The 19,116-nt window shown below is 43.0% G+C and overlaps 1 protein-coding gene across 5 annotated transcripts in view; it reads right to left on the bottom strand.

Moving 5' to 3' along the window:
- LOC120979628 (E-selectin-like) overlaps positions 1-19,116 on the bottom strand; it is a 1,421,133-nt gene that overhangs the window by 108,769 nt on the left and 1,293,248 nt on the right. The window lies entirely within an intron of this gene.

The following is a 19,116-nucleotide window of genomic DNA, read 5'->3' as shown; positions in this document are numbered from 1 at the left end:
GGTCACCCTCAGTAGGAAGGAAGGCGGGTACTTTAGTGCTTTTTCATAAACGTTTGCGTTTTGATATATTGTCCGCGACGGCTGACACACTGGGGAGATGGTTTCGTTTGGAGTTAAACTCGCCAGTGGGTCAGTTAGTGGTCCACAATGTTTACGCCCCTAATGGCTCCCAGGCAGCGTTTTACGAGACCCTAGAAAGGGACATTATCTCAGAACACTCACAGCTGCTACTGGTAGCGGGCGACTTTAACAGGGTACATAGTGAGCAGGAGGACAGAAAGCGGGGGACACTTGCAAACGCAAATAAACGGCAGAGAAGTCAGACGCTGCTTCCGTTAATGCAAAATACGGGGCTGCATGACACATGGCGGTACTACCATCCGGAAGACCGCGAGTATACCCATTTCTCTCATGCCCAGGGGTCATGGTCCAGGATTGACTACCTATTAGCGTCAACAGTCTTGTTGTCTAAAGTGAAAAAGGTGGAAATTGCCGATCTGTTAATCTCGGACCATGCCCCAGTGGTTATGGAGCTCAGGGACGCAGTCCCTAGGGGACAGGATTTTATCTGGCGGATGCCGCAGCATCTGTTAAGAGATAAGGAGTTCACTGACAAAGTAAAAGGATGGTGGTGGGAATATGCACAAGATAATGCGGAGCATGCGGCCAATCAGCGCTTATTCTGGGACGCGGCCAAGGCGGTACTGAGGGGTCGGATTATGTCACATACAGTAGGGAAGAAGCGCGAGGCGAGAGAGCGGTATGACCAAGCCACGATGGAGGTGCGGGAAGCCTATACCAGATTCTTGCAGAATCCCACAAACCCCAACAAACTGACCTGGGTGACGGCTAAACACAACTTTGATTATTGCCAGGAAACGAGGGAAAAATGGACGGGGGACTATCAAAAGGCGAAATTTTTTCGTTTCGGTAATAAGGCGGGTCGTTTGTTAGCCAATTTAACACGCCCCTTCACCACACAATCTATGCTGCATCCTCTGAAAGATAGAACAGGAAGGTTATGCACCCAGCCGAAAGAGATGGTAGATATCCTGGGAGAATTTTATCAGGCCCTCTATTCTAGGGACCCGTTTGACTCTGCGGAAGCTAGGAGTATTCTGGATAAAATTGACTTGCCACGATTACCGGAGGAACGGTTAGAGGCCTTAAATGGGGAAATTACGGAAGAGGAAGTTGGGGCGACCATAAAATCCCTCTCGAACTGTAAGGCGCCGGGTCCAGACGGGTATCCTGCGGAATTTTATAAGTCAATGAACCAAGAATTGGTCCCGATCCTGACCAAATTGTTTAATAGCGTTATGCTGGGGGGGAGTCTACCTGATTCGGGCAAGATGGCATATATTAAGGTCCTCCCGAAACCGGGGAGGGACCTGAACCTGCCGAGTGCGTATAGGCCTATTTCTTTGATAAATCAGGATGTCAAGATCCTGTCCAAACTCTTAGCCACCAGGTTGGCACAGTGTGTACCTGAACTGATTGGCCCTCATCAAGTGGGGTTCATGAAGGGGAGGTCGGCAGTTACGAATATTCGCAAAGTATTAGCCAGTTTACATGCGAGTGGGGAGGTGAAAACAGCACAATGTCCGGCGTTGCTTGCGATTGATGCCGAAAAGGCTTTTGACAATGTCAACTGGCAATGGCTGGACATGGTGCTGGACAAGTTCAACGTCACGGGTCATTTTAGGAATTACCTAGGGGCGCTGTATGAGGATCCTCAGGCGAGAGTAAACATACCCGGCTTCCTATCCAGGTCTATAGTATTGGGCAAGGGAACCCGTCAAGGTTGCCCCCTGTCTCCGTTGCTCTTTAATTTGGCGATGGAACCTTTGGCGAGGTGGCTGACTCACTCAGATTTATTTGACGGAATCAGAATAGGGGGCAAGGTGCTGAAAGTTAGCTGTTTTGCGGACGACATCCTGCTGTATATGGGGGCTCCAGAGGCCCAGTTGGGGAAGGTGTTGGAGGCATTAAGCGCTTATGGGAAAGTAACGGGTTATAGGGTCAATGTGGACAAAAGTCAACTATTGTTTTTGGGGCGAACACCGCAATTGGGGGCCTGCACGATGAGTGGGGTGGAGATTCGGAAAGATTATATAACCTATCTGGGCATCAAGATCGGTCGCACCCCGAGCTCGCTGTATACCCTGAATTATCCCCCTCTTTTCTTAAAAATAGAATCTGAGTTAGAAAGGTGGCGGGATCTGCCCTTGTCTCTCTGTGGTAGAGCCCACTTAATCAAGATGATGAGCTTCCCGAAATTACTTTACCCACTTCAAATGATACCTCTGCTACTGAAACATGTGGATGTGGTGAGGATGCGGCGGGCGTTTAACCGCTTCCTGTGGAAGACCAAACGACCGCGTATTGCTTATGCCAAGCTGACTATGTTACGGGATGAAGGGGGGTTACAACTTCCTGATATCCGCCACTATAATCTGGCGGCGCTGTTTAGGCACGCGCGAGATTGGGTATGGGATACTGCTTTCTACTCGGCAACTTGGCTCGAGAAAGAACTTGCTGGCAGGGAAAATTTAGAAGCCCTACTGCATTCCAGGCTCAGGGACATCCCGGCGCCGATTAAGCAAGCCGTCTTGTTAAGGGATACCATAGTGGCGTGGAAGGCCATTAGAAAGATTTACGGGCTTCCATGCTACATTTCTCCTAGAGGGGAGGGGAGAAAAGTTAAAATGAGTGGAATGGAAAAATGTTGTGAGACGATCAATGTTTTTTGCTTGTGCAATGTATCTTACTTCTTTTGACATTAACGTCTGTATGGTATGTATTGTCTGCACTTTTCCATTTTAATAAACAGAAGTTTAAAAAAAAAAAAAAAATGTACAGTCGTGGCCAAAAGTTTTGAGAATGACAAAAATATTAGTTTTCACAAAGTTTGCTGCTAAACTGCTTTTAGATCTTTGTTTCAGTTGTTTCTGTGATGTAGTGAAATATAATTACACACACTTCATACATTTCAAATGCTTTTATCGACAATTACATGACATTTTTGCAAAGAGTCAGTATTTGCAGTGTTGGCCCTTCTTTGTCAGGACCTCTGCAATTCGACTGGGCATGCTCTCAATCAACTTCTGGGCCAATTCCTGACTAATAGCAACCCATTCTTTCATAATCACTTCTTGGAGTTTGTCAGAATTAGTGGGTTTTTGTTTGTCCACCCGCCTCTTGAGGATTGACCACAAGTTCTCAATGGGATTAAGATCTGGGGACTTTCCAGTCTATGGACCCAAAATGTCAACGTTTTGGTCTCCGAGCCACTTAGTTATCACTTTTGCCTTTTGCCGAGAAAATGCATTGTTCTTCACCAAACTGTTGTTGGATTGTTGGAAGAAGTTGCTGTTGGAGGGTGTTTTAGTACCATTCTTTATTCATGGCTGTGTTTTTGGGCAAAATTGTGAGTGAGCCCACTCCCTTGGATGAGAAGCAACCCCACACATGAATGGTCTCAGGATGCTTTACTGTTGGCATGACACAGGACTGATGGTAGCGCTCACCTTTTCTTCTCCGGACAAGCCTTTTTCCAGATGCCCCAAACAATCGGAAAGAGGCTTCATCGGAGAATATGACTTTGCCCCAGTCCTCAGCAGTCCATTCACCATACTTTCTGCAGAAGATCAATCTGTCCCTGATGTTTTTTTGGATAGAAGTGGCTTCTTTGCTGCCCTTCTTGACACCAGGCCATCTTCCAAAAGTCTTGGCCTCACTGTGCGTGCAGATGCGCTCACACCTGCCTGCTGCCATTCCTGAGCAAGCTCTGCACTGGTGGCACTCCAATCCCGCAGCTGAATCCTCTTTAGGAGACGATCCTGGCGCTTGCTGGACTTTCTTGGACGCCCTGAAGCCTTCTTAACAAGAATTGAACCTCTTTCCTTGAAGTTCTTGATGATCCTATAAATTGTTGATTGAGGTGCAATCTTAGTAGCCACAATATCCTTGCCTGTGAAGCCATTTTTATGCAATGCAATGATGGCTGCACGCGTTTCTTTGCAGGTAACCATGGTTAACAATGGAAGAACAATGATTTCAAGCATCACCCTCCTTTTAACATGTCAAGTGTGCCATTTTAACCCAGTCAGCCTGACATAATGATCTCCAGCCTTGTGCTCGTCAACATTCTCACCTGAGTTAACAAGACGATTACTGAAATGATCTCAGCAGGTACTTTAACCCCTTACCAGTGTCACTTTAAGTGCTGATAACTTTAAAACGCTTTGACTTATCCAGGCCATTCTGAGATTGTTTTTTCGTTACATATTGTACTTCATGACACTGGTAAAATGAAGTCAAAAAAATTCTTTTTTATTTATAAACAAATACCAAATTTACCAAAAATTTGGAAAAAATTGCAAATTTCCACGTTTCAATTTCTCTACTTTTATAATTCATAGTAATATCTCCAAAAATAGTTATTACTTTACATTCCCCATATGTCTACTTCATGTTTGGATCAATTTGGGAATTATATTTTATTTTTGGGGGATGTTACAAGGCTTAGAAGTTTAGAAGAAAATCTTGAAATTTTTCAGAAATTTTCAAAAACACACTTTCTAGGGACCAGTTCAGGTCTGAAGTCACTTTGTGAGGCTTACATAATAGAAACCACCCAAGGGAGGGAAAGGTGCGCCGTATGGTTTTATCACGGCTGAGGATGGGGAAAACCCTCAGCCGTGCGGTATCAGGAGATGTAAGGTCGCTACTTGGCCAGTAACACAGAATTAGGGAGCAGGTCACCTCCTAGAGCTTCCCTAATCTGACCCTGACTCCTAGCTGCATGAGCCGCCCTTGAAGGTAGGAGGGCTTATGCTCAGGAACCTTGGATCCCTTCTGACCCTCCGACGATCCCTGTACTAGGAGCTGGGTAGACAGCCCGTTCCTCCTGGACACAGAGTAACAGGAGTCTAAAATGGCCAAGCTATAAAGAAAGGGGAACATAAACAGACATATGGCAATGGCAGGTAAGTGCAACTAGAACCACACTTACCTGCCACAGACACACAAACTGGAACCTACGTGCAAGTGCTGCTGTCCACAAACAACACAAAGGACACCGCTCACACAGACATCACATGGGAACCCAGGAAACCATATTCTGCAATAAATAAAGACCAAACAAACATCTTCTAAACACACACATACATACATAAACCTATGACCACAAGGGTGGCCCCCACTGGCAGATGGAATACACAGGAGGCTGCTCCAGCTAACCATGGCTGAAGTACCCCTCAGACAAGTGATATTCACTGAGGCTTTATAGGCCCAAGTAGCCACACCCACACAGACACACCCAGTGTTCACACACACACACACACACACACACAGAAGGGATTTAACCCTTCCAACACCAGGCAAGGGAAGACGGACTCTTAAAGGGGAATACACACATAAACAAACACACTTAACCTGTTGCCGCGGGCAACGACATGCGTGGCAATCATGTCCTGGGGATCAGCCATAGGGCTGAGACACTGCCACCACATGCACACAACACCACACGTTGCCACGGGCAAACAAGTGAAGGAAAGTGTCACAAAACAAACCACTGCCCGTGACAGGTTTTTGGAAGGCAGATTTTGCTGGACTGGTTTTTTGACACCATGTCCCATTTGAAGCCCCCCTGATGCACCCCTAGAGTAGAAACTCCATAAAAGTGACCCCATCTAAGAAACTACACCCCTCAAGGTATTCAAAACTGATTTTACAAACTTTGTTAACCCTTTAGGTGTTGCACAAGATTTAATGGAAAATAGAGATACAATTTCAAAATTTCACATTTTTGGCAGATTTTCCATTTTAATATTTTTTTTCCAGTTACAAAGCAAGGATTAAGAGCCAAACAAAACTCATTATTTATGGCCCTGATTCTGTAGTTTACAGAAACACCCCATATGTGGTCGTAAACTGCTGTACGGGCACACGGCAGGGCGCAGAAGGAAAGGAATGCCATACGGTTTTTGGAAGGCAGATTTTGCTAGACTGTTTTTTTTTACACCATGTCCCATTTGAAGCTCCCCTGATGCACCCCTAGAGTAGAAACTCCAAAAAAGTGACCCCATTTTAGAAACTACGGGATAGGGTGGAAGTTTTGTTGGTACTAGTTTAGGGTACATATGATTTTTGGTTGCTCTATATTACACTTTTTGTGAGGCAAGGTAACAAGAAATGGCTTTTTTGGCACTGTTTTTTTTTTTTTTTGTTATTTACAATATTCATCTGACAGGTTAGATCATGTGGTATTTTTATAGAGCAGGTTGTCATGGACGCGGTGATACCTAATATGTATACAATTTTTTTATTTATGTAAGTTTTACACAATGATTTCATTTTTGAAACAAAAAAAATCATGTTTTAGTGTCTCCATAGTCTGAGAGCCATAGTTTTTTCAGTTTTTAGGCGATTATCTTAGGTAGCGTCTCATTTTTTGTGGGATGGGATGACGGTTTGATTGGCACTATTTTGGGGTGCATATGACTTTTTGATCGCTTGCTATTACACTTTTTGTGACGTAAGATGAAAAAAAATGGCTTTTTTTTACACCGTTTTTATTTTTATTTCTTTATGGTGTTCACCTGAGGGGTTAGGTCATGTGATATTATTTTAGAGCCGGTCGATACGGACGCGGAGATACCCAATATGTATACTTTTTATTTATTTATGTAAGTTTTACACAATGATTTCATTTTTGAAACAAAAAAAATCATGTTTTAGTGTTTCCATAGTCTAAGACCCATAGTTTTTTTCAGTTTTTGGGCGATTATCTTGGATAGGGTATGATTTTTGCAGGATGAGATGACGGTTTGATTGGTACTATTTTGGCGTACATGCGACTTTTTTGATCACTTTAATTACCTTTTTTGGGAAGTAAGGTGGGCAAAATTTCAATTTCCTCATAGTTTTTATTTTTTTATGGCGTTCACTGTGCGGAGAAAGGGACCGCGGGGATCAGAATCGGCAGAAAGCGCAGCAAACCGCAGGTCTGAATTGACCTGCGGTTTGCTGCGATCGCCGATACGGCGTTGTGACAGCATGCCGGCTGAATGATTTCAGCCGGCATCCTGTTCGGATTAACCCCCGCAGCGCCGCAATCTCATTTTAAACTCATGACGTACCGGTACGTCATGGGTTCTTAAGGACTCGGGAAACATGCCATAACGGTACGTCATGCGTCCCTAAGGGGTTAATGACAGCAATGAAATACAGTGGAAAGGTTTTTTTGGGATTAAGTTAATTTTCATGGCAAAGAAGGACTATGCAATTCATCTGATCACTCTTCATAACATTCTGGAGTATATGCAAATTGCTTTTATAAAAACTTAAGCAGCAACTTTTCCAATTTCCAATATTTATGTAATTCTCAAAACTTTTGGCCATGACTGTACTTCTGTGGTCACTAGGTTGTGACTCACGTATGGGTGTATTTCTCCTTGATTTGTATTCTAGGTATGTAGATTGTAAGGCTCTAAATTTATCCAGGAGCTCATCTGTATTCATTGTCCTGGTAATAAATGTAGGGCCGTGATGCAGGGCCGTATTTTCATATGGTCCTCAGATCCATTTGTATTTTCTTTAGATTTGTCATATTGATTATGTATTTGATTTTGGCCTATGTTGTCCCTATTGTTAATGGTAGCTTCAGGTGTAAAATCTGTGTGGGGGGGCCAAGGGTTATTTTGAAATTTCTGTTTTGGATCTCATTTTCCTATAGAATTCTTTGGTGTATCAGCATTTTTCTGTGATTCACGTCTATTTGTTTTTCTATATTGTTGGTTAGTGAAGAACCTTGTTTTTTTTGTTCCCCGTATTATATCTTATTATTTGGCCTGTTGTATCTTTTATTGTTCCATTGCTAGTATGTTCGTTCTGTACTAATGTGGAATGAGTTTGGATGCTAGGTCTATCTTTATTTCCTGAGGTGCGATAAACACCCTGGTCTCTATCTGCTCTATCCCTTATTAATTTATGGGATTTTTTAGCAATAGTGTATTGTTCATTCTCATATATTCTGTTTGTCAGATTCCGAAAAAAATCTGGATGTGTTTTAAACAGTTGGAATAGAATATTTGCCTCTATTTCTTTTGTATACAAGTCTTTTAGTATTTTTATTTTATTCAAAACAATTCTGATAAGGCCTGCTGCACATTGATCAAGGTAATCATTCCATTCATATGTAAATTCCAGATCATCTGGAAATGTTGGTTGAATGTACATTCTCCAGCCTCTAGGAGCTAAATTCTCCTTTAGATAGACCTTCAAGAATATCACATCTAATTGATGAAAAAGTAAATTTTTTCAGATTGTTTTATAAAGATTTAAATAGGTTCAATATATTGTCCATTTCTTCCTTTGAGAAACTTGCTATATTTATGCTTGTAGCACCGGAATCTGAAGTCACCTTCTCATTCCGGGTGGTGTAGCATGATAATCTAAGCTCTCGCTGCTGTATTCTTTGAAAGGAATATTCCATCGTTTGGCTGATATTGATCTGTAGGGTCAGAAATTTTTCCCCCCAGACGCGTCACTTCTAGGGCAGCTGTTGGGACATGTGTCCTCCAGTACCAGTATCAGATTTGGTCATTGCTCTGGATAAACTATGTTTTAAATTGCATGTCATGTAATATACTTTTATTCTGTAATTGTCCTGATGAAGGGGGCATTTCTCCCTTGAAATGCATCGACAAATAAATAAATACTGATACTTACCTTGAAGACTCCTCTGTATGCTGGCAGCGCCGAAGCATTGGTCTCCCCTTTTTTCTTCACTTCACTCTTCTCCAATTTCTGCTGGTGCTCGTGGAATCGAGACAGGAAGGGATCAAGGCAGCAGCATCGCACACCCTGACGCTGGTAGGGCTACACACCAGCAAGGCATCCATAGCTGTTGTGACTCCTCACAACAGCCTCCGGTAAGCACAATAAGCACTCTTTATCTGAACACTCACCCAGACGATACCACACATAATGCACGGTCTTTTATTGTTTCTGTTTTTTCTATATATGTATATAGTGGTGACCCATCTTGCCACTGTTGCTCTCTGCCTGACTTTTATCATTTTGCCTACCTACCATCATGTTTTGTTTGGCTGCTGCTGCTTCTTCCTCCATTATGCCACTGCTGCTGCCTGACTACTGATTTTTCATAAGGCTGCTGCTGCCTCCATCATGCCACTGCCACTATCATGTAACAGCTGCTGCCAGCCTACCATCATGTTCTGTACAGCAGCTGCTTCCTCCATTATACAACTGCCGCCATCATGCTGCTTCCTGTCTGCCAACATGTATCATATGGCTGTTGCTGCCACCACCTCAGCTGCTATTTCTTGCTGCTAATCGCCTACTGTCACCACTATACTACGCATTTGCCACTACTACCACTACTACTGCCACTACTACTACCACTCATAGAAAGCCTTATATGTTCCATGCTATGCTACTTCTGCTGTCGCTACTATTGTGACCAAGTGCCTCTCATACCCTACCCTTTCCACATCCACACACAAGAAAAAACACAAGCGCTCACCCAGGTATAGCCCGGTCAGCTAAACCCCTTAGCTTATCAATTAGAAAAAGCAAACAAATGATCAGCTATGCACCACAAATAAATGCACACAATTTAATAAAAATACATATCAAATACTATTAATAAAATAATGGCCTAAATAGACATTATCCCAGGCCCTCTATTCCTATACATTCAGAGCTCTCGCACTAGTAATAGGAATCAATAATAATGTCTGTAGCAATCTTAAACATTCAATCTCAGATTTAAGCTTGAAACCATGAACTCTGTGATGGGTTTAGTTCACCCTGTCCTGCAGGAAAGCAAATCAATCAATCAGGTTTTTAAATCCACATTTCTCATGCGAGTGTCTCTTACATAGGCAGCAAGGAAAGGAGTGTCCCACGGTGCAAAAAACACCCGATGGTTCAATTGAGATGCAGGGTTCTTTATTAGGCAAGCGGTACAACGCGTTTCGGGGATATACTCCTTCAGGTACAAATAACTTGCAAGTTATTTGTAACTGAAGAAGGCGTATATCACCGAAACGTGTTGTACCACTTGTCTAATAAAGAACCCTGCATCTCAATTGAACCATCGGGTGTTTTTTGCGCCGTGGGATACTCCTTTCCTTGCTGATCTATTGGCTTTCTGAGGGACTCCAGGCTTCCTTGGCTGCATACCATCTGTGACACGATGTCAAGTCCCCGTCTGGATCTTATTCATAAAAATGGTTTATGAGTAGAATACGGTTGACTGTCAGTTTAATAAAATGAACCGCTTCTAGCCAGGGAACAGGACGTCCATATATGGCCGTTCCTGTAGCCCTTTGGAGACCACAGAATCTAATCACCCCTGCTGAGATCACCTCACACCTCGGACAGCTTCTAAGGACAAACTCAGACCATGCGTCTCCTGCCCACCTTGAAACCATGAAAGTTAAACACATGATAGTTGGCCCTTCCTTGCTGCCTGGTCAATTTACACATCAGAAGCAGAGACAGCTGGGAGGGGGCAGCACATAGGAGAGACATGTGAACCGTGCTCTGAGAACCCCAAAAAGCATATTGGAGCTATATGGAATTATGACCCAAAAATGGGTACACTCAAAATGCACCTCTCACCCAGAGGAACCGGGAGAGTCCAAACTTGGCAGCTCTGGGGTCTTCCCAGACTGGGAAATGGATTACTAGTCACCTGGAGGGGAGAGAGGTGTGGTGTCACCCATGGAATCATCCATAAATTCATGGGGGACCCAGCACAAGAGCCCAATTTTTCATATTTATTATGCAGGCAAAGTTATGGGCCATTTTTTCTTAAATTAGGGAAAACTGGCCTGGCCAGCAGCAGGGAGGGGCGAACAAGCCCTCCTAAACCCTCCTTCAGGAACACCCACCGTGCAGCCCTTGGGCAGCGATTGGCTGGGCCAACCCCCCTTACCCTCCCACAAAATGGGGCATAAAAGTCTGTGCGCAATGGGAGAGGACAGCTTTTTGCCCTGTGGTCACATCGCCGATAGGCTGTCCGTTGGAATGTAAGTTTTGTGCCTGGATTTTGCATAGGCAAAATCCAAGATAGTACTTTCTCTTTTTATCTCTGTTTATTTTACACATGCTTCCCAGCTTGATATTGTAATCTTTTTCTGTAACTTTTTGTATGCATTGTTTGTTTCACTTTTGTGTTACTTAAAGTGAAAGATATTTTCATATCTTTTAAATTGTCTCTCTCTTATCGCTCTAAGCCCCACTGCAACAAAGTACTGTACGCCTTGAAGAGACCTACCTGTCTTATAGTCAACTGATATTAGAGACATAACTGTTTTATGACTCGATTGGTGTTAGCTTGTAGTGTGGTAGTAGGGCTGATCTGTGGTCCAAACCCCTATTCCTAAAATTACAGAGTCATTCACTCACGAACATGGTGGCAGCAGAAAATAAGGGGGGTCCAGGATTGACTGTTTGGGTAATTCTAAATCTCCCCCCTGTCATGGTCCACCCTCGGTTGGGCTTTTCACCACGCTGGGGTGTTCTGGCGGTCAGAAGTCTGCTTTAAACGGGGGTGGTCGTGACTCCATCCGCTACAAGGGGCTCTCTATAACCCCATACGTGCCTAGATGTAGGCACAACTCTCTAAGGTGAGCCCTCATTTTTGGAGACACTATTCTTTTTCCTAATCAGACGTTATTACCCTATGGTGCGCCATTTCTGTTCTACAGTTGAACACAGCCTGCATTAACCACTCTTACATAGGCAGACAATGCTGCCTCTGACCGGTATATGATTTGAAGTCCGGTTTCCCGCTAGATGTTACTTGTCGATATTAGCGACCTTTCATCTTTGCTGGGACTTACTGTCCTTTGGCTAGCGATGTTGACTCACTTGTGGACCTCTCGTCAGTGCCGCACTGGTTTGCATGCGCATGTGTAGTGGTAGCTGGAAAATGCCAAAACTACTTGATGAGGATCACTCATGTAAATCCAGATATTAATAGAGCCTCCTGTTGTTGTTTCCTTTATACAGGTAGGCTTGAAAGATATCGCTATCGGAACTTTCACCAGACGCATTTCGAAACGAAAAAACGTTTCTTCCTCAGTGGTATAAATTTGTGAATGAGGGACTGGATCAACCTTTTTATTTGGATAATCCTCTGAAAACATAGACCGGATCTTGCTTTACCGGTATCTAGGATAAAACTCTGGGACGGGATCATGTCTGATATGTAGCCATGCAGATTATGCGTTTTTTATATTACATATTATTATTTAGTTATATTATTATATACAGCATACAATATAGTGCTACATAATAAAACAAACTAATATACATAAAACAAAAGAAAATATCTGCAATATTTTCAACATGGTATTCTGGGGCAATAAGCACGCTGATATACAGACCTAATATTCCATATTCTAGACCAGGCATGGCCAACCTGCGGCTCTCCAGCTGTTGTAAAACTACAACTCTCACCATGCCCTGCTGTAGGCTGATAGCTGTAGACTGTCCGGGCATGATGGGAGTTGTAGTTTTGCAACATCTGGAGAGCCTCAGGTTGGCCATCCCTGTTCTAGACTATCCATGTTCAAATAAACTCATTCACACAAGCTAAATATTCCATAAAGATGTATCTATACAAACAGGATACTGGAGTTCAGAGGCCGGTGGGAGAGCACAGACAATGTCTATGCTTATAAAAAACAGCAACAACATTGTGTGAAGCTTACTAGTGCCAGAGTTCCGCACGTATAGGAATAGAGGGTCTGGGATCATGTCTATTTAGGCCATTATTTTATTGATAGTATTTGATATGTATTTGATATGTATTTTTATTAAATTGTGTGCATTTATTTGTGGTACATAGATGTAGAAACAAATATGAGGGGGCACACTACAGAAGGGAAACCCAAACGGTATAATGGTGATAATGTACTTTAATATTCTAAAATTCTAAGAACATACCCCTAAAAAATGATCAAAACATACATATAATACCACATATATATAAATGGTGATTAGCGTGGGGAAACTGTGTACCAACACTCAGTCTACCCGCTAGATCAGTCACTGGAGCACATTTCAATAACAATAAAACCGCATGACGGCAAAGTCCCAATCAGGTGGTAACGTGGCCAGTCCCTGAGAATGCTAATGAAGCATACGGCAGCGTATCAACACTGTCCCGATCAGATGAAGCAAGTGGTGATGTATAGATTCTATCACCGTGTCTATGACTCTCTAGCCGGAACCGGACTAAACAGTAGTTATATAGTTGTGTAGTAGCCCCGTTCACTCTCCGGCACAATTGTAGTCCAACGTTCACAATAGTCAAATGAGCTGACTCACCCTCTCTTTACGCAAGTAGCAATGCTCATAAAGGAGCCCGGTCTTACCCCTCTTCACTGTTTCTTCCACAGCGTTAATCCCAGGTGGCCGCAAAATCCCATTAACAGAGAGATGGACATTGAAGGGAATGCTAGTCCACACACTGATTTGAAAGCTAAATCAAAGAAATTTCCTAGGTAGGAAATCAGTAGTGAAATGGCTACATTCAGAAACAATGTAGAACGAGATCTGAGGGGAATTAAAAGCCGTAGGATGAATGCAAATCTGAATAAAGAGGAGATTAAAGGGACACTGACAAGCCAAAACAGCATATATAGTTAGATATATCACATTACAGGTCTTATACAGTCTTTTAAAAGCATATAAGTATCCCCCCTGTCCACCTTATAAAGAGCGAAATATAAAGTTTTATAACCTGCTTCTCCTGTCAGCAATCTGCCCAAGGGGCGGCGTTTCATGTGAAAATGCGCCCAGCCAGCCTTCCCAACTGCCGTTCTTAAGCCCTGCCCAGCTCATCATTATTCACTTTGCTGGGCGGCGGCTAGAACTCTCCCCAGTCCCGATCCTGCGCCTGCGCAATTCAATACTCCGGGCATCGTTCATGCCCAATTTTCTGCGCCTGCGCCCCGCCGTGCCGTTAGATCGCGCCTGCATACACACACCAGCCTGCGTCTTCGAAGACGATCGGGACTGGGGAGAGTTCTAGCCGCCGCCCAGCAAAGTGAATAATGATGAGCTGGGCGGGGCTTAAGAACGGCAGTTGGGAAGGCTGGCTGGGCGCATTTTCACATGAAACGCCGCCCCTTGGGCAGATTGCTGACAGGAGAAGCAGGTTATAAAACTTTATATTTCGCTCTTTATAAGGTGGACAGGGGGGATAGTTATATGCTTTTAAAAGACTGTATAAGACCTGTAATGTGATATATATAACTATATATGCTGTTTTGGCCTGTCAGTGTCCCTTTAAGGCAATCAAATCACTACAAGAGATAAATGATATCATTATCAGGCCAGCCGATAATGGTGGGGCGGTAGTGGTACAGAACACGGCAGATTATTTAAAAGAGTGTCATAGACAATTAGGATCAGATAATACTTATCAAAAACTAAAAGGAGATCCAACAGAGGAGTATTACAAAATTTTAAAGATGTATTGTGAAAAGGGATTAGAGATGGGCTTTCTTTGTGATCAGGAGGCAAGGTTCATTCTGGACACCGAGAAGAGGATTCCAATGTTCTATTGCATCCCCAAGATCCATAAAAACTTACAGTCACCCCCAGGTCGCCCAATAGTGTCAGGGATTGAATCCATATCATGTAATTTGTCTAAGTACATTGATCAATGGCTTCAACCCTATGTAAAAGGAGTGCCGTCATATATACGTGACACTACGGACATTATTAAAACTCTTGAAACTATCAAGTGGGCAGACGGATGGATCTTGGGGACGCTGGATGTCGGGTCCTTATATACAGTCATTGACCACAACCAGGGTATACAGGCAGTGCAAGAACAGCTGTCGGGAGATGCCAGTCTCTCTACTAAACAGTTGGATTTTTTATTGGGCGGGGTGAGATACATATTGGCCCACAATTATTTTTCTTTTGAACAGGAGTTCTATTTTCAGCGTACCGGCACCGCCATGGGCACCAGATTCTGGGACGCCACGCACAGGCCGAGCACACCACGTGGGACGCTGCTGGTGTGCGGCCACCTGGGATTAACGCTATAATGTTCACCCGAAACAAATGACAGGGATAATTTTGATACTGCCGCCTCGAGGAGCCGTCCGGCAAGGAGGGGAGATCACAGTGTCGATAAACAGCCAAACTGCGATGTCCCATCCCTACCGGACAGCACCCCGTCTCACAGGAACCCAAAAACCTCCATTTCGGCATTTAGGCCCCTGGGGATAATTGTGTCATATTCAAAGATCCTCCGGGATTCCTGTCTTGACATGTGTGCGATGTGGTTCCCCCCTCTCCATACTTTTTTTACTCTCTCTATGGCCATAAATCTCAGACCAGTTGGGTCACAGTTATGTTTATCTTTAAAATGTTTGGATAGTGAGTGCGTCTCTAGGCCTTTCTTGATATTTGCCACGTGTTCCGCTACTCTCTTTTTGAGCGTTCTTTTCGTTCTGCCTATACTGTATATTGCTTCATGCATCCGCATTGTAGCAAATATATGACATCTGTGGAATCACAGGTCAAGCATTCCTGTATCTCCAAACTAAATGAGTTAACTGTAGATTCTACTTTTGTGTTTTTTTTGGGGAAACTAGAAATCTTGCAATTAGCACATCTGCCACACTTGAAGAACCCGTTCACTGTCAACCAATTGTCTTTTTTATGGCTGTCTTTCTTCACTTTAACAGTCGGGGCTATCTTTCCAGCCAAGTTACTCGCCCTTGTGTACGTAATCTTGGGTGCTTCACTTAGAAGAGGACCAACTACCTTATCATTCAATGTGTCCCCAGTGTTTCCGAATGCTCCTTTCCATCATTTTGTATTGAGAATTAAATGGAAGGATAATTCTCAATGTTTCATCTCGTGGCTGGGGATCACTGGCCAAAAAGAAGTCTTTTCTTTCCATTCTTTTTACCTTTTCCAGTGACCTGTTGATCACCTGGACTGGGTAATCTCTTTCTAACAATTGTTTCAACCCAGTCGCTTCCTCCTCGAATTTGCTATCGTCAGTACAGTTCCGCCTTAATCTGCGGAACTGACTGGTCGGCACATTTATCAGCCATCGAGGAAGATGACAACTGGCGTACCTAATAAAGCTGTTTTTTGCGACTGGTTTGAAAAAAGTATTGCAGTGCAGTTGGTCCCCCTTCACCCATATTTCCAAATCAAAAAATTCCACTTTCAATTTACTGACACTGGGGCTGAACACCAGGTTCCTATCATTGGTATTGATATTATTAAGGAACACATCCAGGGATTCAGTTGTATCCTGCCAAATAAACAAATTATCGTCTATGTAGCGCCGCCATAGCACCAGATCAGTCCCCAGCCTGGGCAAGATGACCTCCTTCTCCCATTGGGCCAAAAAAAGGTTGGCATAGCTGGGGGCGAATCTGCTGCCCATGGCGGTGCTGGTACCTTTAAAATAGAACTCCTGTTCAAAAGAAAAATAATTGTGAGCCAATATGTATCTCACCCCGCCCAATAAAAAATCCAACTGTTCAGTAGAGAGACCGGCATCTCCCGACAGCTGTTCTTGCACTGCCTGTATACCCTGGTTGTGGTCAATGACTGTATATAAGGATCCGACATCCAGCGTCTGCCAGAAAGAGATGTTCTGGATCTATCGCCTGAACACCCTCACCCCCTTTTTCCTCAACGAAATGCTCGAACATTCCAATTACTAACTCATCATCATTAATGGACAAGAATTTTAGCCCCCAATCATTAATAGACAACACTTTAGCCCCTTCCCCCCTCCCTTTCCCCTCCCGCCCCCCCCTCAGGCTATCACACACAGATCCACTCCTAACCACGGTTACATACCTCGACATACGTGCACCCACACACACTCCACAACACATTGTTCCAACATACATTTACTCAGTAATACCCCACACACGTTTATACCCCACAATACACATCAAGAGTATCAACAGTATCAAACACCAAATTCAAATATGAATATTAAATTAACCCTTCACACACACCCATTTCCAATTTATATCCACCTTTAAACGCATTAAACTAACCCAGCTTACACACCCATTCATAATATAATGTACATCCCCTTTTTTCCATCACCCCCTTCTTTAGCCCAACACATGAATAGGGATCTCTGTACATTTTATTCTTTTATTTATTAATTTATTTGATTTTTTTTTTTTTTTTTTTTTTTTTTTTTATATGTATTTTATTCCCCCCCCCAAATATTTTCACATATATATAGTTTATATGTATATATATTTCTTTACATGTACACCAGTACCAATTATTTCACACTAACTCTCCACACACATCCATTCATAATATATCATACACCCATTCTTTCTAACACCACCCTCCGCCATATCATATCATATTTACTCCAACACATCAGAATTGCTCTTGTGATTCGGATCGCTATATATTTCATATAAATATATCCAACACATACACTTACCCATCTCCCCATATAATAATTTGAGCCTAATAATTCTAGCCCACCAATCTTCCGTCATCCATCCTCACACGTATGCATATTATTCTTATGTATAAGATCTGGCTCAACGCGTTTCGGGACGGTGTCCCTCCCATGAAGTGAGTAGCATCTCAATGTTCATACATACACAGATATGTATATATCTACATTTATTCCCCTCAATTAGTGGTGATTTTTAAGTATTTACTACAATTTTCTTTTTTCTTTTTATATTTTTTTATTTTAATTCCATACCATTGTTTTTATTGTCTTTTATGATCCACACATTGCCACGCATACAATTTGAACCTTATTCCAACCCCCCCTTTTTTCTGTCAGTCCCAGCGGCCACCCCACCCAGTTGACTGGCGCACGCCCAGCGTCACCTCGGAGGGGCATTGGGAGTGTCCTCACACCCAGGTCCCACACCTTTTTTACTTATCTCCATTTACCTGCAGACCACTCTGCAGGGTTGACCCTGTGTAGCAGCCTCTCCACCACCTCCTACTCCTTTCTTTCCCCTCCATCCCCTGGCGCCTCCAGTTACTCCGGTTCCCTTGAACACCTGCTCCATTGGATCCCTGTAACCCTCACACTCTCTCTCTCTTTTTATAAGCATAGACATTGTCTGTGCTCTCCCACCGGCCCCTGAACTCCAGTTTCTTGTTTGTATAGATACACCTTTATGGAATATTTAGCTTGTGTGGATGAGTTTATTTGAACATGGATAGTCTAGAATATGGAATATTAGGTCTGTATATCAGCATGCTTAGTGCCCCAGAATACCATGTTGAAAATATTGCAGATATTTTCTTTTGTTTTATGTATATTAGTTTGTTTTATTATGTAGCACTATATTGTATGCTGTATATAATAATATAACTAAATAATTAATATGTATTTAAAAAAAAACGCATAATCTGAATCGCGTCTGGTGAAAGTTCCGATAGCGATATCTTTCAAGCCTACCTGTATAAAGGAAACAACAACAGGAGGATCTATTAATATCTGGTTTTACATGAGTGATCGCCATGAAGTAGTTTTGGCGTTTTCCAGCTACCACTCCGCATGCTGCGCCTGCAAACCAGTCCCGGCACTGATGAGAGGTCCACAAGTGAGTCAACACCGCTAGCCGAAGGACAGTAAGTCCCAGCAAAGACGAAAGGTCGGTAATATCGACAAGTAACATCTAGAGGGAAACCGGACTTCAAATCATATCCGGTAAGAGGCAGCGTTGTCTGCCTATGTAAGAGACACTCGCATGAGAAATGTGGATTTAAAAACCTGATTGATTTGCTTTCCTGCAGGATGGGGTGAACTAAACCCATCACAGGGTTAATGGTTTCAAGCTTAAATCTATGAGTTTGAATGTTTAAGATTGCTACAGACATTATTATTGATTCTTATTACTAGTGCGAGAGCTCCGCATGTATAGGAATAGAGGGACTGGGATAATGTCTATTTAGGCCATTATTTTATTGATAGTATTTGATATGTATTTTTATTAAATTGTGTGCATTTATTTGTGATGCCTTTCCACATCCACAAGTTTGGTCCCCCAGCAATCCACATTTTTCCGCCATAACACCACA

The sequence above is a fragment of the Bufo bufo genome, chromosome 9 (genome assembly GCF_905171765.1).
Source record: "Bufo bufo chromosome 9, aBufBuf1.1, whole genome shotgun sequence".
NCBI lineage: Eukaryota > Metazoa > Chordata > Amphibia > Anura > Bufonidae > Bufo > Bufo bufo.
The sequence above is the reverse complement of the archived record's forward strand: the minus strand, read 5'-3'. Positions and strand labels throughout refer to the sequence as shown.